The sequence below is a fragment of the Podarcis liolepis genome (assembly GCF_965112155.1).
Source record: "Podarcis liolepis genome assembly, chromosome: 6".
NCBI classification, from domain to species: domain Eukaryota; kingdom Metazoa; phylum Chordata; class Lepidosauria; order Squamata; family Lacertidae; genus Podarcis; species Podarcis liolepis.
The window spans coordinates 41,830,971-41,858,175 of NC_139559.1; the positions used below are offsets into that span (position 1 = coordinate 41,830,971).

At 42.3% G+C, this 27,205-nt stretch overlaps 1 protein-coding gene and 1 long non-coding RNA gene across 23 annotated transcripts in view; one reads left to right on the top strand and one right to left on the bottom strand.

Moving 5' to 3' along the window:
* The window catches only part of NFASC (neurofascin), a 176,394-nt gene that overhangs the window by 141,852 nt on the left and 7,337 nt on the right, over positions 1–27,205 (bottom strand). For 12 of the 22 annotated variants that reach the window (XR_014527469.1, XR_014527470.1, XM_083508757.1 and 9 more), the window contains exon 1: positions 18,186–18,355. The exons of 5 other annotated variants lie outside the window; for them this stretch is intronic. The gene's annotated coding sequence lies outside the window, so the exon portion shown is untranslated. Of the gene's footprint in view, positions 1–3,918; positions 4,164–18,185; positions 18,356–24,208; positions 24,276–27,205 lie in introns of those variants that run through there. 5 more of the 22 variants (XM_083508771.1, XM_083508769.1, XM_083508765.1 and 2 more) reach the window with 3 other exon arrangements.
* LOC310709932 lies at positions 12,838–16,374 on the top strand. The gene is made up of 3 exons (XR_014527716.1): positions 12,838–14,216; positions 14,911–15,016; positions 15,624–16,374. It is a non-coding gene; the product is annotated as an uncharacterized lncRNA (long non-coding RNA).

The following is a 27,205-nucleotide window of genomic DNA, read 5'->3' on the forward strand; positions in this document are numbered from 1 at the left end:
TCCATGTCAAACCCAGAATTTTCTGCCAATGTCCTCAGTTTCTCTTTTGCAAGCCCTTTATGATACAGTGGTACCTCAGGTTAAGAACTTAATTCATTCCGGAGGTCCGTTCTTAACCTGAAACTGTTCTTAACATGCGGTACCACTTTAGCTCATGGGGCCTCCCGCTGCCGCTGCGTGATTTCTGTTCTCATCCTGAAGTAAGGTTCTTAACCCAAGGTACTATTTCTGGGTTAGCACAGTATAACCTGAAGCGTCTGTAGCCTGAAGCATCTGTAAACCGAGGTACCACTGTATAACAGAGCATTTAGATATGCTGTCTCCCATCTACATTCTTTTTTTCTTTTTCTTTTTGGCATACAAACATGTTTATTCTGCTTTCAAGGTTCAGATTTAAACAACTGTTTGCAAGGGGAAGAATCGAAAAAGATGGCTGGAAGGACATGGAACAGAGAAAAAGGGAAAATTCAAACAGGAAGGGAGTGGCAGCTGGTGGAAAGTCATAGCCCAGGCTGTGCTTACAAAAAAGAATAAATATTAAAGTGAGATGTATTCTGAAGTGTTGGGGTAGCCCATCCCATTTCACCATCTGAGGCAAAATGGAAATTGCCGCTTCCTGGCCTCCCCCCCCCCCACTCCCGCTGCTGAGCTCCAGCACTCGCCCAACTTGGCAGAAGTTGGAGCACTCCTCCAGGTGTTGGCACTCGCCTGGCTTCTCTGCCTGGGGAGCGGGGAGGGGGGGGGAGATGAGCAGCAATGTTGCACACCAGAACGCCTCCCTCTTGGTGGCAGAAGCAAGTGGGGTGGGCAGGCACTGCACCCTGTGTCATGGGAGGGCCGGCTCTGCTGAAGTGGTAACAAACCTAGGAGGGCTGGGTATACTGACTTTCTGAACTAACCCTTACCAACCCTAAGAATTGAGAAACCTAAAATTCGTTCTCCTAGCTGTAGGAGCAGTCAACACCCATTACAATGCACTGGCACTAGTAGCTCTTGCTTGGCACAGTCATGACATACATTATGAAAGAAAGAACAGCATGCAAGAACCCATTTTCAGGAGGCATCAAATTAAGATATCCAACATTTGACTAGTTTTTCTGGAGGAAATGGGACCCGTTGTATTCAATGCACAGCTGTTGCTAGAACAGTTCTAGCTAGGCTTACCAGATGTCCTGGGGATCATATCCTGAGACATAGGGAGCAAAGCCTGGGAGCTAAAGGGTGGCACCTGTCAGAACAGATGGCAGAACCCAGAGGCAATTGCTGATTAAGAGATTTCATGTCCCCCCTTTGGCTGATCTCTATCTAGCGCGAAATGAATTGCCCTATTCCCTATGTGTTTTCAAGATAGATTTGTTATGCCTCTCAGTCACTCGCTCCCCAAAGAGAAAAGTCCCATGTTTTTCATGTGTGTATGTTTTATTGTGATGCATCATCATCACTTTTCTTTCTTTCTTTCTCTTTCTTTCTTTCTTTCTTTCTTTCTTTCTTTCTTTCTTTCTTTCTTTCTTTCTCTCTCTCTCTCCCCCCCTCTCTCTCTCTCTCTCTCTCTCTCTCTCTCTCTCTCTTTCTTTGCCACCCATCTGACTGGATTGCCCCAGCCACTCTGGTTGGCTTCCAACAAATTAAAACACAGTACAGAGCTGACTTTTTTTTCACACACACCCCATTTATACCCAACCAACAGGCCAACAATAGGTAAACAAAAACGTTTTTGCCTGGGGTCTAAAAGAAAGCAGGATGGGCTCCAAGAGTGTCAAACAAAAACACAGAAAGGCCCTTTCTCTTGTTGCTACTTACTTCTCCTCTGGTAAGGATGACATTGGGAAAGACTTCAGCAAATGACCTAAGGTCATGGGCAGATTGCTATGGGAAAGGCACTTCTTAAGGTAGAATAAAAGATAGTAGCTAGATTCTACCTGCTGGGATAGATACAACTATTTTAAAATAGTACTGCACAACTGCATGTTCATCAGTAGCAAATATTTATTGAGTAGGGAGAAGTTAATAATACACCTGCCCTGGGAAGAGTAAAAAAAAAAACCATGTGCTAACCAGCTTACCTTCCATTATACTCCCGTTTTCTTACATATGGATCATCATATCAAGTAACCAACAGACAGCGGTCTGAGGTGAACCCAAGTTAGACTTCCTGTATAGTTTTCAATCAAACAGAATCTGATCCATATAGTTTGGAAGAAAGACTTGGCACAAAGCTTCCTACTCATTTCCATGACCCTTTGCCTCAAAACTGCTTTTATACTATCCAGTGATGTGGGTTTTCTGAGAAGTTTTGAATCCGAGAAAATTCTGAAGATGTTTCTGCTGCCCTAAATTTATTGGGCTTCTGCTGGACTAAAATTGATTGGGGTCTGCTTTAACATGCTTACCTTAAAAAGAAAAAAGGGGGGAAAGTATGATGTATATGTCTCAAGTTTTATTTTATGTTTTGGCAATAACATATAATTGAAGTATTGCATGGGGGAATCCATAAAATGCACTTACTTGTGTGATTTAAATATAGTCAATAAGTGCATAACTTCTCTTAGAAAGTATTTTATTAGAATACTTAAATATGATATGACAAGCTTACATCTCTTTACATTTTTAAAAAATATGAAGGCAACGAAAATATTAAGGCACTTATTTGAGCCCACCCAAAGACCTACCCTTATTTACACAGGCAAGCATGCTCTCCTAAGATCAGTCACCTGAAGAAGTTAATTACAACTTTGAAGCTGTCTACTTTGACTGCTATTGTACCCATTCATTACATTACTTATTCATTTTATGAAACCACACATTTTTAGAAATGGGAAATTTCCTGCCTCTCATTACTGATCACCTCTATTGTTGTTACAAAGCAGAAGGATGCCAACATGTTCAATTCTTTGAAAAAACCTGCCATGATTCAGAAATATTTATCCACTCGAAACATTTATAGCCTGCCTTTCCTTTTAAAAGCTCAGGGAAGCTTATAATACAGTAAAAAAAGGCCAAAGTTACAAGAATAGAAGAGCAGCAGAATACAAAAAGGCAAGCAGACTACAAGATTCTAGGGACTCCCATCAGCCCTGAGTGTTTTTTAATTATGGGGGGGGGGGGGAGAGAGCCCAGGCTGCATATATTTTTTATAGGAAGGGTAACATATTCAGAGTTCAGTAAAATCTTCAGTTTTAAAGCAAAATATTCAGGCATAGAGGAAGAAAGTGGACATTCCCCTGCCACCAAACCTCATCTTGCATTGTATTCTAAAAATGTAGCTGGGGGGGGGGGGAAGAGAATCTATAAGTGTTCTAGCTCTGAGGTTTGCATCTGTGTTCCCTTAAATCAGTATTTTAACCACTGTACCTCTCAAGATATATTGCCATTTCTACCATGACTGGAAAATCAAAGTCACACAGCAATCAAATTATTTCTGCTTTCCCCATCAGATAACAAAGACCCAAATGCATTTCTCCCCTATCTGCCAGCAGAACTTTGAATTCAAATAGGTGCATGTGAAGACACGCAATAAATCAACGAGAGATTCAAGGACAAGAACACGAGGGAGGGGGAGGGACACATATGGATTAATTTTATTGACAGTGCTAGAGCACAGTGCAATGCTAGCAACCACAGAAAAAGCAAAGAAGCTAAAATGAAACTATTGCTGCAAAACAAAATCAGAAATCATGTTGTCATTGGGTTTCCTCAAGCAGTGCTAAAGACACAGCTTCATTAGAAAACTCCAGCTCTAATCTTTTGTTTAGACTGGACGAGAGGCCACCACACAATATTTCAGTGCTTCCTTCTAGAGGATGCTGGCATAGAGGTGCTGGACCAACCAACTCTTCTACATCATTTCATCTTATAGCACCTGTTCAAATCTAATCTACATCTCCAAGAATTTGGTATCAAATCAGCAGACCAGCCTACCTTTGTCACCTTTCACAATTAAGCCATTTCTCCTCCTCTTTCTCTCTCCCCTGCCAGGGCTATTCAATTGTCTTTCAGTCACCTTTATCCCAAAAGTGATGGTCCTCCAGGTGAGGCAAGGAATAATTCAGTCATGATTGCCAAGACGACCAAGGAAACCTCCAAGCTGCTCAGGTGGGTGAAAAATGCTGCTCCTTACTGTTTCCAAGGAAGCAGACCTCTGGCCTTCAGATGCTGTGAAAACCGAGCAGACTTTTTCCAGGGTCAAATATAGATTTAATGCAACTGCTGCTGGGAAGGAAAAAAATCACTCTCTGCTCACCATCCCTCCTCCTCTGTGGCTTACATAGAGGCTCATTATCTCAAGCCCACCAAACCTTCAAGTGCCACAGCAAATGAGAGAGCACACCAGGCCACGTATTAACAGCTATTGCACACTCTCCTTGTTTACTCCTCCCCTCCCTTCTCTGTGGATTTCCCTCGTGAATAATGCAGGAGTTGTAGTCCAAGACACTGCCCACTCTATGCTTCTCTCAGAGTCAGCTGAAAACAGGCTCAAGTGCCAGCTAGGGCCAGTCCCCATGTTCTGCACAGTGCAAGCCAGAGATCCTTGTACGGCAGCCTATTTTCTCTTGTTCCAAAAGATGCCGTCTCCTTTTTGTACCAGCTCTGTTTATGAAGCTAAGGAATCATAGAGGACAGAAAACATGATGCAGAAGTTAAACTATGAGGAGAGGGTGGCAGGTCTCATTTTCATAGACCTCGGGAAGGCCTCGCAAAAGTAAGCAGAGCTGTGCCATAAAACAAGGCCCTTTGATCATCACTGGATAATACTGTGATGAGGGCTCTGAGCCCACCCACCCCCCCCCAGGAGAATATATTAGAGGTTCACTAGACTAGTTCTCTTGAGACATTTATGTCTTCTCTGCTCTTCCAGAAGAGGGAGCTGTACTGCTGTCCCTGTTTCAAAAAAAATCCATAAACTCTTCTATTGGTCTTTATTCAACTAGAGATGCTCATCTTGAGTGATTCTTCTCTCAGTGATTTGAACCTGTGACCACACTGGAAGTTTTTACCATGGAGAGGCAGCTACACACAAATGCCAAACTGGCCACCATTTTGTTGCTGCTGTGTTTTTGTTATGGAACCACCACAATTTTTGTAGCAGCAGGCAATAGAGGAGGTTGAGTTTTCTCCTAGTCTCCACTACCAGATGCTGGCAAGTTACGGTACTAAGTACATCATCTATGGACATGCAAATCAAAATCTACATACAGATTGTTTCATGTTCTTCCTTTCGGAAAGCTGTTCTGGAGAGCCTTTACAGGATTAGTTTACATTGGCAGAGAACACACACTGACTTTTGCTATAATATATTCACAATTATCGCTCAGTTGGTTAGAGTGTGGTGCTGATAACGCCATGGTTGCAAGGTTGCAGGTTTGATCAAGGTTGCAACTATAGGACAGCTGTATATTCTTGCATTGCAGGGCATGGGACTAGGTGATCCTCACATTCCCTTTCAACTCTTCAATTCTATGATTCTATGATATAGCTTCAGGTTGTCTGAGGTACAGAGGCTATAAAAGCAGCAAATGTTGGTTCTAAAGTATAATGAGCTCCCTAAAATCTTAATGCAGCTTTTGGCAACCAAAATCTAAGCTGCTTGCACCCAGCTGATGGATTTTCTAGCTCCATGCAGGTAGGTGTGACTCATATTCCAGACAAAAGTGTACAGCTTCCCATCACAACATGCATCACTACTTACCACTGACTCTCAGACAATTAGAACTCTTAAAGAGTTACTGTTCTAGCATTGACTGCAACATTATAGTGGCCCTTTAACTCCTTTAAAGAGTCCACTGTCTTGCTCAGTTAATCGGGGAAAGGCCTGTGCATAAGTTTCCCAATAGGGTTTGAAACAAAAAAGTGTAAATGTAAGCACTAACCGACTGATGCTATGCATGCTTATTTCAAAGTCAGCCCACTGAGTTCAATAGGGCTTAGGCACAATTAAAACGTGGAAGGCTGCTGACTAAAACTGCAAGCAAATGCAAACAAGCTGGGGTCCAAGAGATCCTGGGCATGGACACATAAGAAAAGACTCATCCAATTCCTTGCAGTACTTCTCTGCACTGGAGCTGTTCTGCTGAATCACTTACTGCATTGCTGGCAAAGCTGATAGGGGAATATTCTGAGAGCATTGCAGTGCTCCAGCCCTAGGACACTCTGCACAGCCAAGCTGGCTAAGTGTTTTAAGTCATACAGCATTGCAAAACAGTGGAGGCTTTAAGAGACAATGAAAGGATAATTGCTTCACAGCAGGAGCAAATATAGCCCAAACAGGACTGCCCCTCGGTTATAGTTGGCAGCTTTTCAAACACTTAAATGTTTGTGCACTGACCTAGGACCAACTGCCAAAAAAAAAGAAAGAAACCTTTCCCCTGGCACTGAGGTCAGCATATTGAGCAAGTGCAGTAATAGCAATATCCACTCACCTCAATTTGGAATGGGTTAGGTCTCTCCAAGTCTCTCTTGGGGGAAGCACAGGCTTTTCCCAAGGATTTCCCCAAACTCAGGAAAACCCAGCCTGGCAGACTTCATCCAAAATTGCCACCCCTCTTGTTCATCAGTTTCCCTCCTCTGCTACCTTTTCTACACTGACTTGGTGGACCAGGGGTGGGGCGGGGACAGGACTGGCAGCTAAGAGGGTTTTTACAAGCAAAGGGTACTCTTTAAGTATCCAGTGCTGCAATAAAGGCTTCTATGCATGTTCCTCTATTGTGAACATGATCTCTGAGTGTTAATTTTAAATTACCATTATCTATTCTGGTCAGCCCTGAATGCTCACTGGAAGGACAGATCATGAAGTTGAGGCTCCAATACTCTGGCCACCTCATGAGAAGAGAAGACTCCCTGGAAAAGACCCTGATGTTGGGAAAGATGGAGGGCACAAGGAGAAGGGGACGACAGAGGACGAGATGGTTGGACAGTGTTTTCGAAGCTACAAACATGAGTTTGACCAAACTGCAGGAGACAGTGGAAGACAGGAGTGCCTGGCGTGCTCTGGTCCATGGGGTCACAAAGAGTCGGACACGACTAAATGACTAAGCAAAAACAACAACAACATTCTGGTCAGTATGTCAAGAAGATTTTCACCCCCTTAAAAAATGGTATGCTGCTTATGTATGGAGACAAATTCCAGAAATAAGTGGGGGGGGGGTGGAAACAGGTGCATGTGAGGGACATGAAGATGCAATGAGCATCACAAAGTTGAAAGGATCTTTGACCCCCACCACCAGCAGCACACACAGACTCCAATGCAGAATCTGCAGTGAAGGATGCAACTATAGAGCCCATCAGAGATGAGCATCCATAGAATTAAAATCATTTTGAAGTGAGGTTGGGGAAAGGACCAGAACTCTGCAGGCACTTCACTCTACCAAAGTTGATGGGCTGCATGTGTGTCTGTGTCTGCATGTAAGCCAGTTGCTAAGATCACATAACACTTGTACTATCACAAAACTGAAACCCATCCCTAAACAAGAAGCTGGATTATTAACTGGTGCTATCATGAGTAGGAAACGAGTTTAAACACCTCCACACACACTTCAGTGATGTCCCAAAGTACAGTGGTGCCTCGCAAGACGAAATTAATTCGTTCCGCAAGTCTCTTCGTCTTGCGGTTTTTTCGTCTTGCGATGCACGGTTTCCCATAGGAATGCATTGAAAATCAATTAATGCGTTCCTAGGGAAACCGCCTTCAGACCAGGTCCGGGGACAGTCTGTCCCCGGACCTCTTCTGAAGGCTGGGGGGGGACAAGGGCTTTTCTTCCCACCCCCAGCATTTTAAAATCGCCCCGGACAGCGGAGGACTTCTCCACTGTCCGGGGCGATTTAAAAGCCCCTGGGAAGGCAGGCAGGGGGGACAAAGACTTTTGCCCCCCGCCCGCCTTCAGAAGAGGTCCTGGACCTCTTCTGAAGGCGGGCGGGGGGGCGAAAGTCTTTGCTCCCCCCCGCCTGCCTTCAAAAGGTGTCCCTGCGGCGGCGGGAGGTGTCCCCTGCCCCACGCCCGGCTTCGGAGCACCGGGAGAAGCGATCTCCCCGCAGCCCCTTGCTTCAAAAGAGAAGACCCGCTGTCCCCGGGGCAAGCTTTGTTTTGCGAAGCAAGCCCATAGGGAAATTCGTCTTGCGAGGCAACTCGAAAACGAAAAAACCTTTCGTTTTGCGAGTTTTTCGTCTCGCGAGGCGTTCGTCTTGCGGGGTACCACTGTAAACCACTTCATATATAAAACATGGGACATCTTTTCCTTCACTTTCAAACCCCAGGTTTGGCAGGAGGGGAGGCTATTCCTCAGTCATTTCAAAATATAGCTCATATGTATTTATGCGTATGTATTTATATCCTGCTAATAACAAAAGTTGTCTTGGTAATGTATGTGTGGGGACATTATTTACCTCCTTCTCGGGATCAAGAGGTCTCTGTCTTTTTCAGTTTGGGATAACAGGGTGAAGGGCATGGTTTGGAATAACAGACTTTGCCATGACTCTTTATATACCTGAGGCAATGGTCTCAGTGATGGATGAGAGAGTTGAGGATGAGTGGAAGAAGAATGATAAACCCACTCCTCCTCACCATCACTTCTATGCAGAGAGCCCAGCTTGTCTGTTTGGGGAATGGATGAGAGGGATAGTTGTGAGCAGGATAAGGAAAGGAGTGGACTTCTCCATCCCTCCTTCCTTCTTGAAACTTTATCTCATTAGTTCTACAGCTTACACTGAAAATTACACACCAAAAGTCTCATCCCCCCCTTTTTTACACTGGAATCCATTTGGTGTAAGCATGCTGCATGATTTTTGTGTACATACCACAACACACCACGCATCAAGCAAAAGAGCTGTGCTTACATGTGGCAGGAAGCCATGTCCCAACAAGTGTACCTTCTGCATGCACATGTAGTAGACAACAGATGAATTTGCCACGTAGCTTGGGTAAAGTTTTTCCCAACAAAGAATGAAAAAATAGACTTGTGTGCAGCAGCCATTAGGGGTATGCTCTATATTCTTCAACAAATCAATATATATTACTTGCATGCAAAGATTAAAGCTTGGAACTAGAGAGATACTCTGGGGTTCTTCTCCATAGGCTTATTAGAGGTTGATAGAACACTCAGCATGGTGAGCATGGCAACAGAATTGTGGGTTCCATACATTAATGGTATAGCTGGAATGTAACAGAGGTAACCGACTGTGCCATTACAATTTCAACACAATTTTGTAACAGGAGTTATTATCAAGGTGACAGCACTATAGGAGTTACAACTGTGCCCTACCACTGTATCCAAACCACATAGTGACACCAGATGTCAATCCAAAAGTTTTTGTAGCAAACAAGCAAGGGCAGATTTAGCTAGTGCTTTTGTCCTGGATAAATCTGAAGGAAAATCAAAATAAGCATGATACAGATGGGGGTGGCGGTGGTGGAGGGAACTCAGACAGCAAAGTAAGCATATTCCCTAATAAGGAAGTCCAGGAGCAAAAGGTTACAATGGGGTCAACACAGACAATGAGAACCTGTCACTTCCCATCTGTATCTATGGAAACCAGCAAGAGGCTAGAAACAGAGCTGACAAAATTATTGATTGTGCAAAATTACATTCAGCCACATGTGACATTTAAACCTTGGTGCTTAGGTGCCCAATACAAGTGAAGCAAAAAAGCCTCTTTTAAATGCTTCCAGTCTGTATTTATATATAGGCAGTCAATGATTAGCACGTACTTATTGCAAGGATATTTTTAAGATCAGGCAAAGTTCTGGGGAGGAAGGTAATCTTGCCTGCCTTGAATATTGTCAAAAGGAAAATATGCGTATTTTAACCAGAATGCAGTTACCACAGTTCCTCTGTACTGTAAGTAACAATTATGTGAGAGGGACAAAAGCAAAATCAAAGCAAGTAAGCAATAAAGAATTCAGGGTCAATCAAAGCTGTGGGGGTGGAAAAATATGTTGAACTCCCAAGTGTCACCTTAAACATGTTGGTAATCAGCATCTAATTATCAGATGCATAGGGCTAAACAGTTTTCAGAAGCACCAGCATCACATTTCTATGTGCAGATGGCTTTGATCTCAACTGAGCAATTCACACAGACATGGTGATGGACCTCTCCAGGATACAAATTTCAAAGTTAAGGGGCAGACTTCTAACATCCCTGTGCTGCTCATCACTGCAGAGAAGGCTATTTCGAAAGTACAGCCTGGGCTGATTGCAATGACTGTGACATTTTAAAGGCTCCTGAAATTTAATTAAGACAGCTGACAGGGCCTGAGTGGGCCCTCAATTTGGTAGTAGTAATGGGCCTGCGGGTGCCAACCTGGGCTGCATCCAGAATTGCCACTGTGAAGTTGTCTGGACCCCTGCCTAGCACTGCTGCACCCAGCCCCACACCTCACATATCCTAGCACTGGCTTAGCTCTGATCCATTGCAGCTAGCCACAATTTGAAATTACCCCAAATAAAATGCTTGACATCAATGTTAAACACTGCATTTTGAGAAAATTTAGACCGGTCCAGAAGTGCCACCCATTGGGGTAAGGAAGTTCAGGGGAGCGGGTGCAGCGTTGTGCCCCAATGCAATGGTGAGTGTTAGCAGCAGTGTCAGGTGAGCAGCAGTGTCAGGTAAGGGCCCCATGGCAGCAGGAAGTAATATCAAACTCAGTAGGCCCTGCCAGCGTGTCTGGGGTATGAGTGTTGTCCAAATATGCCAAGTACTGCAGCTGTGCCTGATTTTAATGGATGAAGGTTTCAATACGTCCAAAAAAAAAGCCATTCTGACCTAGTAGACTTGCATAGTTTTGAATTGTTAGCACTTACAGAATAGATTTACTGCTTATAATAATATACTGTAGATACAAAATACACTTACAAAATAGATTTAACAGCCCAATGCAGAACAAAAAAGGTTACACTAGAATAACTAATATAACATGGAAAGAAGAAAAGGGTCGGCTGAAATATATAGGTAGGTTTTAAGAAACACAAAATACAAAGGAGGTTAAAAAGAAGAGAATGTCTATGTGTGTATGTTCAAAATATTTTAATTGAAAGTTTTCAACATAAGAAACAATTAAAAACCAATCTAACCTAAAAAAAAAGGAAAAGGATAAAGAAGAGCGAAAATAAGAGAGAATAAAAAAGAAATAAAAATTGGGTATAAATTTAAATATAAATATACGGTTCAGTCTCAACTGCTTTGTTAATGTATCCAAATGGACTAGATCATCTTCAAATCTCTTGTGAAGAGTGAAAATACAGAGATTTTTCAGGTTTGCATTAGCTTGTCATCTTCGCTGAACCCACGCTGCACAAGTCTGCAAGTTTATTATAGTCTTAATTATTTGAAGTCAGGATTACTCGATGTCCTGGAACTTTCTCAGACGGGGGGGGGGGATAGTACTTCCCTTTATGTACTGGGATGTGGTGGGGGGACTGGAAGAATGAAGTGTCATGCAAGGCAACACATTTGCCTGACATTTTGAAGCATCTGTTCAGAATCAGTACGAAGCACATGCCTCATGCACATACCAGCTTACACCAAATCAGACCCATCAGTTCAGTAGACGGTTCCCACAGGTGCAAAGTTACCTCCCTAGCAACCTATAAAAAGTTGCCGAAAAGAGTGGGCTAAAGTTATTAGGCAGAAAACCTCAACATTGTACAACGCTTAGAAAGGACTCTCATTTAGGCTACAAAATTGTCCCAAGTTCAGGTATGGCATAACCAATTTGGAAAACAGCAGAGACCAAGATGAAAGTCAAACACGCCACCCTAATCTCAGAAGGTAAAGAGCATCCAGGTTATTCAAGAAACTGGCACACAGTTAACAGGAAACCAATGTACCACCTTAAATGAGACGTAAGAATTTATCATTTGTATAATTCTGTGTGTGTTTAGGTGCTCAAAGCTGCCTTGTAGAAAGGCAGGGGATTAATTTTAATTTTAAAAAGTACTCCAAGGTAGATATTCACAATTATAAGGCATCAAAAGAAAGAACCAATGATATTGCAAAGTGCAATAATATCCATGTTCATTTTTTAAAATGGAGGAAGAAGTACATATTTTCTGTTTCCAAGCATCTCCTCCAAGATGGATCACAGGAATAGAAAGAATTTTTAGCATGCTCCTTCATACTTGTCCCAAGCAGGGTTTCTCCAGATGAATAGGGGCAATTAGTTCCTATTCCAGGATTAGGAATAGAGTGCCAGAGGAGCCAGGTATGCAGTTGTACCCATTGTTACTTTTGAAGGCCAGAATTTCAGCAGAACTAGAAAAGTAGGTCAACAGTTTTGGAAATCTGGTTCTATTATGCTATGCTTTTTTCTGCCTGAACAACAAGTAGCATCAATAGTGGCATCAATGCCTGTTGCCTTTGTCCATGGAGTTTTCTTGGCAGGGATACTGGAGTGGCTTGCTCCAGGAATGATGTATGGAACTCCAGGAGTGATGTATGGAAGTGAGAGCTGGACCATAAAGAAGGCTGATCGCCGAAGAATTGATGCTTTTGAATTATGGTGCTGGAGGAGACTCTTGAGAGTCCCATGGACTGCAAGAAGATCAAATGAATCCATTCTTAAGGAAATCAGCCCTGAGTGCTCACTGGAAGGACAGATCGTGAAGCTGAGGCTCCAATACTTTGGCCACCTCATGAGAAGAGAAGACTCCCTGGAAAAGACCCTGATTTTGGGAAAGATGGAGGGCACAAGGAGAAGGGGATGACAGAGGACGAGATGGTTGGACAGTGTTCTCGAAGCTACAAACATGAGTCTGACCAAACTGCGGGAGGCAGTGAAAGACAGGAGTGCCTGGCTTCCTCTGGTCCATGGGGTTACGAAGAGTCGACTAAACAACAACAACAAGTGGCATCAATAGCCAGCTCTTCTGCAGATTTCTGGACACAGCAATTTCCCACGGAATGCAGAGTGATCAGTCATTCTTTCAGAATGTATTATATAATAGAGAAAGACTCAGAGGTAGCAAGACTGTGATAAAGCCATGGGTGTGGCGGATGGAAAATGTGCTGCTGCAACCATGGAAATTGTTGCTGGCTGTATCATTGAAAGTCTCAAATTCACTCTTAGGTTTCTTTACAATACCATAAGCATGTACCGGGCTGAGGACAAATGTTTGGTGGCTGTTTTCATGCAGGGGAACAAGCAGTGCTCTGCAGAAGAGTCAAAGAGCACAAGCCTATGAATGTTTACTTAGAAGTAAGTGCCATTGTGTTCATTGGGGCCTACTTCCAGGTAAGGATCCACAGGGCTGCACTTGACTTTCCAATTAACACCCACTTGAGATGTACTTATTCCAAATCCTGAAAGATCAAGTCCCAAAGTATCACTCATATGGATTAGGATGTAGCATCCAACAGAATGAAGGGAGATAAAGACCAATTCTCTGGACTTAAAAGTAATTACTGGAATCTTTTCATTTCAAGACATCTGCTTGTTGGCTTTGATAGTGTGTAATCTCTTTCATTGTTAGTATGCTGAATGCATCAATTAAATCCTATGGTTTCTTACTAGCCCAATGTAAGGCTTAGTACAGCATCCTGACCCTATAGCTAAGGTTTCCAGTTCCATCAGGGTGGGATCAGTGGGAAAGGTTCTTTCAAAGCAACAGTAGATGCTCTGTTTTATAGAAGCCAGTGGTTAAACTAGTGTGATACTGAAGTTTGAGAGCTTAATCTGCTCCTCCAGAGACTTGTTCTTTCACCCCTCCAAGACATTACTGGTTTTGGCAGTAGCGACAATTCTTTTTCTTTTCTTTTTTAGCAATAGACACAGTGCTGGGATGGATAGAGGCACTTCCTGGGATATCAGTCATTTGATGAGTGGAGATGTGGAATAAGCTCCCTCCTCATCTGATCTGCACAGATTCTAATGATTCTCAAAAGCCAGCCAAAGAGCCCCTCCAAAATGCCCAGGTTTTAGCAAGTCTCCAAAGGATGTTCGATTATAATTGGCTACCCTCTGCTTCCTGTAGAAAGGAATGACTTTCTGCTCTTTGATGACTTCCAGTCAGAAGAATGGGTCCCATAGGTCTTCAACACTTCATAGAGGTATTGCAAAGGAAATATTAAAAACACAAGTGAAGTGGATTCCAGTAACATTGAAATGTTGACCTTTATCCAGACATTCATTAGCGCATAAAGTCAGGTCTTACAAAGCATCACAGGATGACCATCTAAGAGACCTCAACAGTCACCACCACCATGGCTTTCATCTATGAAGTAACTAAAAGGTGAGTGTGGCCACAGATTTTTCTCCATTCTGTTTTATAACTTACTGAATCACTTCTAAGTCCACATTCCTATTGGTACTTGATACACTAGAATGTACAGAGGTTTTCTGCCTCATCCATTCAGCTTCTAAGCATATGTCAACACAATGACAAAGCAATCTAAAATATTGTGACATCACAAAAATGATTTCAGCTAAGGTCAAAACACAGGCAGGATGATCACAAGCAAGAAGGGTCATTTAGCCTGCAGAAGAGTGTTCGCCTAGCCTTAATCCTCATGATTAGAAAAAGTATGAATAGAGACTTGCAAGTGAAACCACTGAATTACAGTTCTTCAAGAGGTTCAAAGCTATCACCTGTGGACTGAATGGAGACAAAGGATTTTTATCGTGCTACATGAGTCAATTGGCTTATCACTGCAGGGAAGTCTGTGCTATCACCAACTGTCTTTCTATGTGTGAATGGCCACTGTTAATAACATTAATTATCTACATCTGTACTTTTCTGCATGCAATTTCCCCCTTCCAAACCACACACAAACGCACACAAGTGCATGCATCACACATATATACTATACACCTGTAGCTCAGATTCACACTTCAAACACCTAGACTGCAGACCATGAATGCTTGGGCCACAAAAATAGGGTTCACCTTTAAGGCATTCATCTTATTTTCAAAATAATGTTTTGCAGATCTTGCACACCTCTCTCAGGGCATCTTTTACACCCAAAGTGACATAGAAAAGAGACATTGTATCCAAACAGGAGAGCCTTTGTTGAACTATGGGTGGAAATCCAGGTATTTGGCAGAGAAAGTACATTTTCTTGTTTACTGAACAAAACATCCAAGTCTTTCCATTACCAGTTAAGAAAGACCTTCTAAATGGTACTACCATCCCTTCCTTTCTTTAGTGCAAAGTAAAAGAATGGCACTGTCTGCCTCAGCCGGTCTGAGCGTTGCCATCCATGACACAGCACTTCTGGCACTGTCGCAATACATTTGCAGGTGGCCTTAGGGAGAAATGGTGCACCCTTCATTTCACAATTAGTACGGGGAGAAACTAAACTGACCCTCTGCAATTTATAGATCTTAAAACCATTCTATATGTTAGCAAGAGTATCTCCCCAAACCAAAGCTGCTACATCCCCCCCGCACACATTGCAAGTCCCTCCCACCCACAGTGTCCCTTGGCTGCAACAGGTGAAAGCGGTTCTGTTACACAGGGTGCTGAGCTGAGGGAGTGTAAAATTGAGAAGATCCATCATTTAGAAGATCCATTTCGGGGTGCTAAATTTTGGCCTCACACAGGATGCCGTAATATGAAAGATTACCAAAGTCTGCCACTGGCTGCATCTGCCTAAAGCCATCCTAGCCTCCACTCAAGGAAACCAACCATCTCTTACAGGATAAGCAACAGGAACTTCCCTCTTCAGAAGCAGTATGACTCTAAATACCAGGTGCTGGGGACAAACAGAGAATGTAGTTGCCCTTGTAAGCTTCCCAGAGGCACCTCAATGGGCATGACCATGAAACAGGAAGTTGCTCTAGACTGGGACAAGTGACTTGTTGAAGACCACAAGCTGAATACAAGGCAGAGGTGGAATATTATGCCCAATAAAGCCCACAAACAATCACCACTACCCAAAATTCTTCTCTCCTCAAAAATTCATTGTCCATCAGATTCCTCTAGGTTAAATTACTGCAACATGTTATATGTGGGCTGCCTCTGAAGATGGTTCAGAAACGTCAGCTGGTGTAGAATTCAGTGGCTAGGTTGCTCACTGGGGCAAGATGGTTTGAGCATATAATACCAATTCCGGCCTAACTGCACTGGCTGCCAATTAGTTTCTGGGCCCAATTCAAAGTGCTGGTTTTGACCTATAAAGCATTAAATGACTCAGGGCTGCAATACCTCAAGGATCGCCTTCCCCGTATGAACTGATCTGCACCCTGAGATCACCATCTGAGGTCCTTCTTCATGTGCCTCCTCCACGAGGTCTGGAGGGTAGCAACATAAAAATGGACCTTTTCTGCAATGGCTCCCTACTTGTGGAATGCCCTCTGCAGGGAGGCTCTCCATCTACATATCTTTAGGCGCCAGGGAAAAACATTCCTCTTTGGCCTTTGGATCATTAAACAATCTGTGGCCTTTTGAACTGTGGGGTTATTGTCTTTGTTTATTACTATATTCTGATTTTTATATATATATATTGTAAGCTGGTCTGTGATTCCTGGATGAAGGATTGTACACAATTTAATTAATTAATAATAATAATCCCCTCTAAATCAATTCCTCTTTAATTTCCATAAAATATTCCTTTCCCCTGTGCCTTCCCTGTTTCCCCTCATCTCATTCATGAGTACCTAGAGCTCTCCTTCAGTGCAACCCAACCACATGCAACAATAGTCTGATCTCAGTTGCCCAGCTTCCAGCTGAAAGGCATAGGATCTGATAGCAAGTGAGGCATGAGACTTCAAAAGGGTAGCCACTGTCCAATCAGTAGCCAGCCAACAGGCCACTTAGTTCAGTCAGCCTCCCTTTCAGAACACCTCCACCTAGCAACCCCAAAGATGACAATCTTTCACTGCAGGGGTAGAAGGAAGGTGAACCTTAAGAATCACTTTCTGTGCTCCTTTGCTGGACCATCAGATCCTAAAATACAAAGCAAAGCAAAAGGACCAAACAAGGGCAATGGAAGATGGTGATTTGACATGGTATTGTCAAGGTTCAGCCCTCCCCAGACCAAGGCAACAGGACCCCACCCCCTCAGCAGATCTCTACTGCCAATAACCCTGAAGATCTGTTGGATCTGCATATCCCTGCCTAAGGGCTGGAGGTCCCTGCCTCAGGCCCCTGGGATTCTGACTGGCTCCCAGACCCTCTTCCATCTACCCCAGAATCACAGAAGGAAATGAGATGGTGAGCCAGGCAGAAGCTTCAGATACACCGCTGACTGGCTGCACATGAGGCTTCTCAGGACAAGAGGGGAGTGCTTGGAAGCATTAGCCTAGATCAGGGCCAGGAATGGGTAGAACCTCCAGCTCTTCTATAAGCTTCCGAGCCGAGTTTCTTTGCTAATGTGTCAGCCTTCCTGACCTGAGGAATATAGATGGGAGGGCTTGCTGGCAAGGGCATGTTAACTTGCTGGAAACCACAGGAAGGGAGAGTGCTCCTGTGCTCGTGTTCTGCTCCCTAGTTTCCCACAGGCATCTGGTTGGCCACTGTGAGAACAGAATGCTGGCCTGATCCAACAGGCCGTTCTTACGTTCTTAGCTGCTCCATGTGGCAAGGTTTCCCCCCCACACATGGTGACTCTCCTTACTCGGCTGTCATAATTTGCCATGAAGATCCTCTGCCTTGTGTGGAGAGGTTCCATATCAATGACAGAAAACTTTGCCGGTGATAAATTAACTCTCTCTGACCAATAGAACCCATATGGTGAGCGGCACTATGACTGGGCAAAGGGAAGCAGCACATGTAAGCATCTTGCTATGTGTAGACCAATCCTTGATCTACTAAATCAGATATAAGAACTTCTGTTTTGTTTTGGTAATACTAACACTCAAAATGGTGGTTCAGGGCGGGGGACTCCTCATAATTCACCAAAGGTATGGGGAGGATCAGAACTCCTTACATTTTGTTCATCTACTGTCCATATATACTAACCACACTTCTCTGTGTTAATGAGGGCCCCATACCTGCATACACTGTGAATACACTGTATACACAGAGGGGCTCCTCAGTAAATATATGACCACTGAGACATAGCCAGCATCTGAGGATGTGGCCCCACTTCGCCATGTACTCAATAGATGTATGCAGGTAGAACATCTGAACAGTTCAAAGGTCTTAGGACAATAAGTTGTTTGTCTATAGGTAGTTTCACAGCTCTAATGCCAAACCAAGGATTTTTCAAACTTGAGGATGGTAGAGTTAGAGAAGACAGAGCCATAATGCGCCTCTTACCTTATCAAAACGGGTTGCTCACGTGTTGGGTGACCAGAAGAACTGGCAGGAAGCCACAGAGCCCATCTTCCATGGCTTCTGACCCAATTCCAGTCAGCAGAGCTCAGAAGGCACTTGGGGAATGTTACTCTTTGATAGTTTGTGGCCAATAACTTGGTGATCTCAGCCTAGTGATGGTCAACATCACTACATCATAAAATGTGTTGTCACAATTGATGCTGTTGTTAGTGCTCTCAGAGGCCCAGAATTCAGAAAGATTCCAGTTAAACTATCATTTACCCAAAGGGGGAAAGTCACCTTTAGTTATGGAAATAGCCTAGGCTTCCCATGTCATGTTTACTTAATAGAGCTGGTGGAGGTGGGGTGGGGTCATTGCTAAGAAGGCAAGGTGGCTTAAATCTTATCTACCGGTAAGTTGTGCACTCATTTGATAGAACAGTGGCTTGCTTAAGTCTACTAAATTCTTCTCTCTGCAGTACTAATCTACCTTACAGGATTGTTGTTATGAATAATGTAAGGTAAAGGTAAAGGATTCCTGGATGGTTAAGTCCAGTCAAAGGCAACTATGGGGTGCAGCGCTCATCTCACTTCAGGCTGAGGGAGCCGGCATTTGTGCACAGACAGCTTTCTGGGTCATGTGGCCAGCATGACTAAACCACTTCTGGTGCAATGGGACATCGTGATGGAAGCCAGAGCACACGGAAACAGTGTTTACTTTCCTGCCGCAGCGGTACCTATTTATCTACTTGTACTGGAATGCTTTCCAACTGCTAGGTTGGCAGAAGCTGGGACAGAGCAATGGGACCTCACTCCACTGCGCGGATTCGAACTGCCAACCTTCTAATCGGCAAGCCCAAGAGACTCAGTGGTTTAGATCACAACGCCATTCGCATTCCTACACAGATAATGTACATACATTGAACTATCTAACCTTTTTATCACATGCTATTACCATTGTGTGTGTGTTTAGTTATATATGAGAGAATATATGAAGAAAGACCAAACAGAATTTTGCTGAAGGTTAATTGCTGTAATTGCTGAGGGTTAATTGCCAAAGAATGCAGGAGAGAGATAAAAGACTCAAGGATTGGAGGTGCAATGCCTCTGAATTCCAGTTACTTGAGAATATGAGTGGGTAGTGGGCCTTTGTGCTCATGTCATGCTTATGGACTTTTTATGTACATCTGGCTGGCAACTGTAAGAACAGAGTTCTGGGCTAGATAAACTTCTGTTCTGATCCAACAGGACTATTCTTCTGTTCTTACATAGTATAGAGAAGTTTTAAATGTTTGATGTTTTACTGTGTTTGATGTTTTAATTCACTGGAAGCCGCCCAGAGTGGCTGGAGCAACCCAGTCAGATAGGTGGCATATAAATTATTAATTATTATTATTATTATTATTATGACCTTAATTTCAAGATATGTTAGCCTATCCATGCTATTTATTGAGTCCTGTCTGGGGAAAAGGCAGGGTATAATATAAATATAAAATATAATAATTTATCCAACCCATATTAACCTGAGGAGCTTGGTATGTTTTTCCTCAACTGAAGCACAGAAGACTGTGTAATTTGCTGTGGGAATTTATCAAGTAGGGTATTTAGCTGAGCCAGCAAAGCCCTAGGCCTTAAAATGTCTGACTCACCTTTCTCAATGAACAAGATGGACTGGATTGTTCCACTGCAGTGAGACAGGATACTTATGCTAATTTTCAAACATCCCCAATGGGGTGAAAAAAGAAAGGGATCAGGAAAAAGGTAGTTTGTCTGAAAGACAAAGCATCATAGAACCTCAAGACTAGTCACCACTTATTAAGTATTGAACATTCTCTTCCATGGCATACTCCGAGATTTAACAAAGAAAGTGGAATAGATTATTATTTTCCTTCACTCCCCCATCCTAGACCTCTGAGTGCAACCTAAATTTAAAGCAACACTCAAGAAAGTTACATTCTCATAGGGCACAACAATGCTAAGTTATTTGTGACCATGTTTTAAGTGGGGTGATGCAAAAGATTTTCAGATGTGGAGCACAATAAGCATTTGGTCTGTCAAAGAAAAGAGTTTGCAATTTGCTCTATTATGTAACCCACTGTACTTCCTCTAAGAACACTGAATTCTTTACATTTGAGGTGAAATCAAATGGCAAACGTCCTTTCAAACTACCAAAACGATTACACAATGCTTCAACATCCTCAAGAAAAACACAATTGCTATTTAAGTCCATGCAGCTAGCTACATTAAGGCTCAGCTACCAAATGTGATCTGACAGGGTGATATTTGCAATGCAATTAACTGACTTCAAGAATACCATGCACCTTATTGTTAATTATATGTTTGTGAAATACTACAGTCTTACTTAAAGACTATCTTTCATTTTGGCTTTGTTGGCTGGTTCTGAGCATCACCGCTCATCACAATAGCTTTGAAATTCAGAAGAAATTCACTATATGCTTCACGGCTTTACACTAACAACAAAATTTTACTTCTATAATATATGTAATCCAATTGGGCAAAGATAACAAGAATTTTAATAATAAGAATAAGAATAATGATAATAATAAATTGTCTAGTAGCACCTTATAGACCAACTAAATTTGTTCTGGTATAAGTGTGCATGCAGACAAAAGCTTATACTAGAACAAGCTTAGTTGGTCTATAAGGTGCTACTGGACAATTTTTTAAAAAAAATTTATTTCGATTGCGTCAGGCCAACACAGCTACCTACCTGAATCAAGGATTTTAAGAGACCAGAACAGACTAGTCAATGTATCATTTCTACCCTGCTGGGAAAAAAAAATCACCTATACTTCTTTGGTTCAAGCATAGAAGTTTGCTAGAAGGAGGAGAGAGAAATTAGGCAAACTGCCTTCCCATAAACAAGTTAAAGAGAGCCCAAAACATTCAGAGTCAGGTATTGTACTATTTATGTAGTGCCATGCACATAAATTACAATACGTCCTGGAACATTTTTTCCCCCTATAACATCTATAATACACAATACATGTTTTGTTCTTTAATAGGCCTCCTGAAATATTGCCTCTGGTGTTTGGGTTTTTTTTAGAGCAAACATAAGGAGATAAGAAACAAGGTTGTTCTCAAAGCATAAGGGTGATTCATACCTTTGTGAAAAGTGAATGAATGGCCCTGCTTGACAATTCCAGGAAGAAAAACTAAAGCGCCATCCAGGACTAGCAGTGCTGAAATCTTTGTAACAGCACTTCATAAAGGACAGTAGTAGCAGAACAACCGTGGGGCATGCTCCTGCTATGTACTTAAACCAGAGCCATTTAAATGAGAGAACTTCAGGGACTTCACAGGCACAATCATAGGTAGACAGGAAGCTGCCTTATACCAGATCAGATTATTTGCTTGGCTAGCCCAGTATTGCTATCACTGGCAGCAGTTCTCCAAGGTCTCAGGTAGAGGTCTTTGCCAATACCCGCTACCTAAGAGTTTCGGAGATCTCCTGCCCAGAAAGTATGTGCTCTACCACTGAGTTATGACCCTTCCCCCCATGGGTGCCTATTACAAAGGCCCATTTCTCTGCCTGCTATAGACATCTGCGTGTATGTCACAAGAACTTGAGTACAAAAGCCAATGAGCTCACAACAAGCACACTTGTTACTGGGCCTGTTACAAATCTGAAAGCAAGACAATTTAAGCAATGGCATGAGAGTACAGTTCAGCATACAGACTGATCTTTATCATAGCAGAGCCATGCTGCACCACTGAGAACATTAGCGGCTCTCATGACTTTCCACAAAGAGAGTAGTGTAATTACAACATTAGGTGCTGGTGGTACCATATATAACAGAGAGGTACAGCCTGACTAAGCGCCAGTCATCTCTGTTACTATCAGTAGAATGAAGTCAACACTATTAACGCACTACATTAATGTCAGCTACACAATAAAACCTAATAGAGCACATTGCCAGCTTATGCAGGTTGTACCTACAGATTTTTAAAAGCTATGCTAGCATCAACACTGATGTTTATTCAAAAGTGGGCCTATGTTCTAGCTATGCAAATATGTGAAAGGTAGAAGATGTGCCTAATATGCTGCTGCCTGTGCTCCGAAGGACAGGTTACTTAGAATTATTTTAATTACACTTGAATGACACAGGATCTTGGAAATGAAACTAGAAAGAAGCACTCTCAAAGGATTCAGCACCCTGGACAGTTAATAAGACTAGTGTTGCCCTTTCCCAAGAGCCCTAATATTTCAAGGTAAAAAGGTGGCTTTAGATAATATGCATTTCTTACACGGCAAGGCTATTTTCCACATCAGCACAGGGATCTCCCACTCCACTCAAATGCAGAAAGGGTCACGTTTATTGCTTGCACTGCAAAATTGTCTTAACCTTCTTCATAAAAATCTAGGAGGATTTCAGGGTATAACTGCAAGATTCTTGAAAGCAGTACCATCTGAAAGCTACTGTTATGTTTTCAAAAGACATTTCCCTTTGGAGAAAGCTCGGGAAAGATGTTTCCCCCTGGAAAGCTTTGAAACATCAATTCACTATATACATTGAGAATCATGTTAAATCCCTTAACATCCAAAGCTTATCTTCTCTTCATTATGGCTCTTGTCCAAATGAAATCCAAAGCATCCTTTCTGTGTCAAGTCATGGGGTCTTTTCATTCAGAACAGCAAGCAGAGGATCAGCTTTCTCTAAAACCAAAACCAGAATATTTGTGTTGCTGAATATGCGGCAACTACATTGCCTTTGGTAGCACTTGGCGATGTATCAATTCTCTATGCATACATTGCTGCCCAGAGTGTTCTGAAAAATGGGTGGGATATAAAATGATGAAATACATAAGATTGCCTGCAGGCTACATCTGAGCTCTATTCAAATCGCAACATGATACTGAAGGTGTCACAGACACAGGAATTGGCCTAGTTGAACCAACACTTGATTAGAGAGAAGTGATACAATGAATATTAAGTGGTATGATTCTACAACTCAGACTAGCTGTCTGCATAAATATAATCAAGATGGTAGTATTTTACTAATGGGGTGGGGGTGGGGAGTATAGGGAAGAATCCTCCAGGTGCAAAAAGCTGTGCTTATTGAGTCCAATGTATTCTGATTACAGTACATTCTTCAAGGGCACTCTTAAGCAAAACAAACTTGAGTCTGTGGTCCCCAACTCTATTGCAAATGATTGGAAAATAATTGAGCTCAACACATTTATTTCATCCGCTTCTCCATTATTTGGTACCTTTGCATTTTTCTTTTATTTGATGCAACACCAAGGATGCAACACCAAGCAAGCAAATGTCTGCATTTGTCTATATTCATAGGATCCTCTCCCCACATATAAACCTCCTAGTTTAAGATCTGCTTTGAGGCTTGCAGAAGATTACATGGGTGGGACTGGACATGTGACTGGAATTGTATGGAGCACCTCCACAGGCAAATCAATGAAGCACCATGCTTCTGAATGCATTAGTGCATACTCCAGCTGGCTTTAACTTCACACAGTGGTACCTCGGGTTAAGTACTTAATTTGTTCCAGAGGTCCGTACTTAACCTGAAACTGTTCTTAACCTGAAGCACCACTTTAGCTAATAGGGCCTCCTGCTGCTGCCACGCCGCCACAGCACGATTTCTGTTCTCATCCTGAAGCAAAGTTCTTAACCTGAAGCACTATTTCAGGGTTAGTGGTGTCTGTAACCTGAAGCGTATGTAACCTGAAGCGTATGTAACCCGAGGTACCACTGTATAATGTATAATTGTGTTTCCTTAAGCAACACTGGGAACTGTAGTTTTATAGAGGCACTGATAATTCTGTTGGAGAGTCCTCCTTGATTTCAAGAGTAGGTTGGGGGCGCTATTAAAACTGTATATGGCAGTCGCACCCTAGGTACACCAAGCATGTTTATAGTATAGTTTACTAAATGTTAAAATGAATGAAACATAGGATAAACTGGGGGTGGAAATCTTTGATTGAATTGGCATGGGATATGCTTGCAGAAATAGCTTTAAAACATACAAGCAAACTGACACCCTTACCTTAAATGCTGGTACAGGGCATTCAAAGCACAGCACATGCAGATTGACAGTAAGTCAGAGAAAATGCCTGCAGAAGTTGAGATAAGGGAGAAGGATAGAGAAGTATCAACTCTTCAATCTTGAATATATAGTTGGTAGCTGCTTCACATGGGCCATTTCTTACCACACATGTGAAAAGGAATGTGGGGAGAGGAAGCAAAAACCCTGGTATCTATTTTGACAGGTATGAACACATGTAGAACTGATGGCAAAAGACGTACAGTCCCCTGCCACCACCCATGTTCACTCCCCTACCTCCCCATTCCGCTTGCTGTTTAATTACACACACACTTCTCAAAGCTCATATAGAAAGCTTACTCAAAGAGTAAGCATACCAGAATTACTGTGCATTTTCCTGCTTCCTGTTCCTCCCTTGCCTCCTGAGATCTTTCAATAAGCTGTTTCAGAAGGGAATTATAAAACACAACATCTTGTACAGCACTTAATACAATTCAATGTGCTTAATAAGCTCATATTAAAAAGTAATAAAGGAATAACTGCCCCGCAGTGTGCTATCCTAGTAGCTTGTTGCAATCCCTACATCTGTTCTCCAACCTCACTCATTCCACACCTGCAAGCAACAAGAAAACCTTTTGCTTGAGTTAGTCACTTCCAACATTACTATTTACAGGATTTCAGGAAGCAATTGGGTTGGTATATATGCAGCCACTGAATAGTGAAGCCACTGCGGTTCAGGAAGAGGTTGATTTCTGAGGCTTTTATGCTTTTAGCCTTTTCATTTCAGCCTTTAGCCTAAACAAGAGGAGGCAGAGAACTCAAAACATGATAGTCTAGTTATGCTTTCTTGTAAAATTGATGCCAATATTAAAGTCAAACTATTTTGCATTATAAACACTGCTTGATGTATATGCTTCCATCACACACATTTCTTAAAGTTTAAATATTTCATTTGGACATAAATGTTCCTACACTTACTTGGGAGAGAGCCTTTTAATAAATATCGGGAACTACACAGAACCTCGTGAGCTTCTGATTACTCCACATCTCTGGGATTCAGTTTTTGAGATTGAAATCATACACCCAAGGCTATAGTCCTACAATTCAGTTGTGAATTCCAGGACCAAAGCTGCTTCTCATGAATCACCTTTAAAAATATTCACTTGAATCATTCATCCCATGGTATTCCTATTCATAAGGCTTTTAATCTCCTGCTTATTATCTTCTTAACTATGCACAGTAATCCCTATAAGAGGTCTGATACTGTAAAAGCCTCATTTTTATTTAACCCATTCCTTCATAACATTTGATTCCTTCAATCTCAATAAAAGTATTCAATTAGCACACCAATGACAGCAAATAAACCCAGTCTGAAAGTGCTTCCAGGAGGGCTCATGCAACCATCCCAAATGATTGAGAGAAAGAACTGGAAACAGGTAAAAGGATGCAATTAAATATTTATAGTTTTACAGTTAATTTTTTTATTTAACAAGAATCATATAGAACTTAATTGACAGTTACACATGAGTTACTATGGAAATGAGCAAACCTATAGCCCTTGATGGTTCGCTTTAAATACTATTACTAATCACACTATTTCCAACATGATAAATAAAGGAACTAATGAGCTTTGATAAGATACTGTCTCGCTGACTGCTTTCATATTGCAGTGCTTTTATGTTCTTGATTTATTTTATTGCAATTTAAACTTTTTGGAAGCTGCTCTGTTGAAGGGTTTGGGTGGGGAAGGAATGGTCTGCCTGTGGGTTCTGACAGGCTGTTTTCGGGGGAATTAACATGGGGGGTGGCAGATCTTAATAAAATACCCAAGGAAATTTAGGGAACAGGAAAGGCTGTGTACACACTATACCTTTAAAACACATTTTGTTGCTCAAAGAATTCTGGGCACTGTAGTTTACTCCTCACAGGGTTACAATTCCCAGCAACCCCTACAGTGCCCAGAATTCTTCAAGCAAAATGTGTTTTGAATGTGCTTTCAATAGTGTGCAAACGGCCTAAGCATCCATGCCCAAAGGACAAGACAAAGATAAGACCTGCTAGTTTTTTGTTTTCATTCTGATAAACAGATTGTTTTGATGAAGCCTGTAATCCTAAAAACACATACCTGAGAGTACACCCCTTTGTATTCAGTGGGGCTTGCTTCCAAGCAGACACACACATGCTTGCCCTGTAATTCTGGCAGCAAGAACAGCCAACTAGGTGCTTTTTTGATATGGGACTGGCACTGTAGAACTTTGTTTGTGTATTAGGGGGCCTCCCCTTTGCACAGAAGCAGAACAAATCAAGATTAGCCCAGCTTAAAAGAAAACCCCAACTAAGTGCAAAACAAAAGATAACAGGTGGATATGACAGACAGACAGGCGGAGCAGGAGACAATGCCCATCAGAACACTAGGCAATGATCTCAGCACTGCAGCTGCCTAACTGCTGTCAAGTGAACAGATCCGCTGTAGGGGACCTGTTAAGCAAGGATGGATGTGAAACTCTCTAATTAAAACCCAGACCATGCAATTTGATCTGCCCAGTTATCCTGTTTGTGAATATGCAAACACAGATATACACACACCCCACATACAAACCACAGTGGTTGCAGCAGGTATTGTGAACAAGAGAATGGATTAGTCGTTAAAATCACAGAACGGTATGAGCCCCCCTGCGACTAAATGAAAAAAAATTAAAATATAATCAGTTCTGACTCTTTAAAAGAAGTCTTAAGGAGCCAAGGTCTAAAAACCACAGAGTTCAGTGAAACAAATTAGAAGTGCGTCTTGGTGAACAGATATTAAAACACGCATTAGCTTCTGCAGAGAGAGCATGAGCTGCTCACCAGGCAAAGGACACAGCTGAGTCAGTGAAAATGAGAATGTGTGGCACAGAGAATGAGCCAGTTTATCAAGTCAGTTGCATGATGCCAGCCTGCAGCGATGAAATATAGCACAGAATAACCAGGCAGCACCTCTGTGAATATATCAAATTGCTG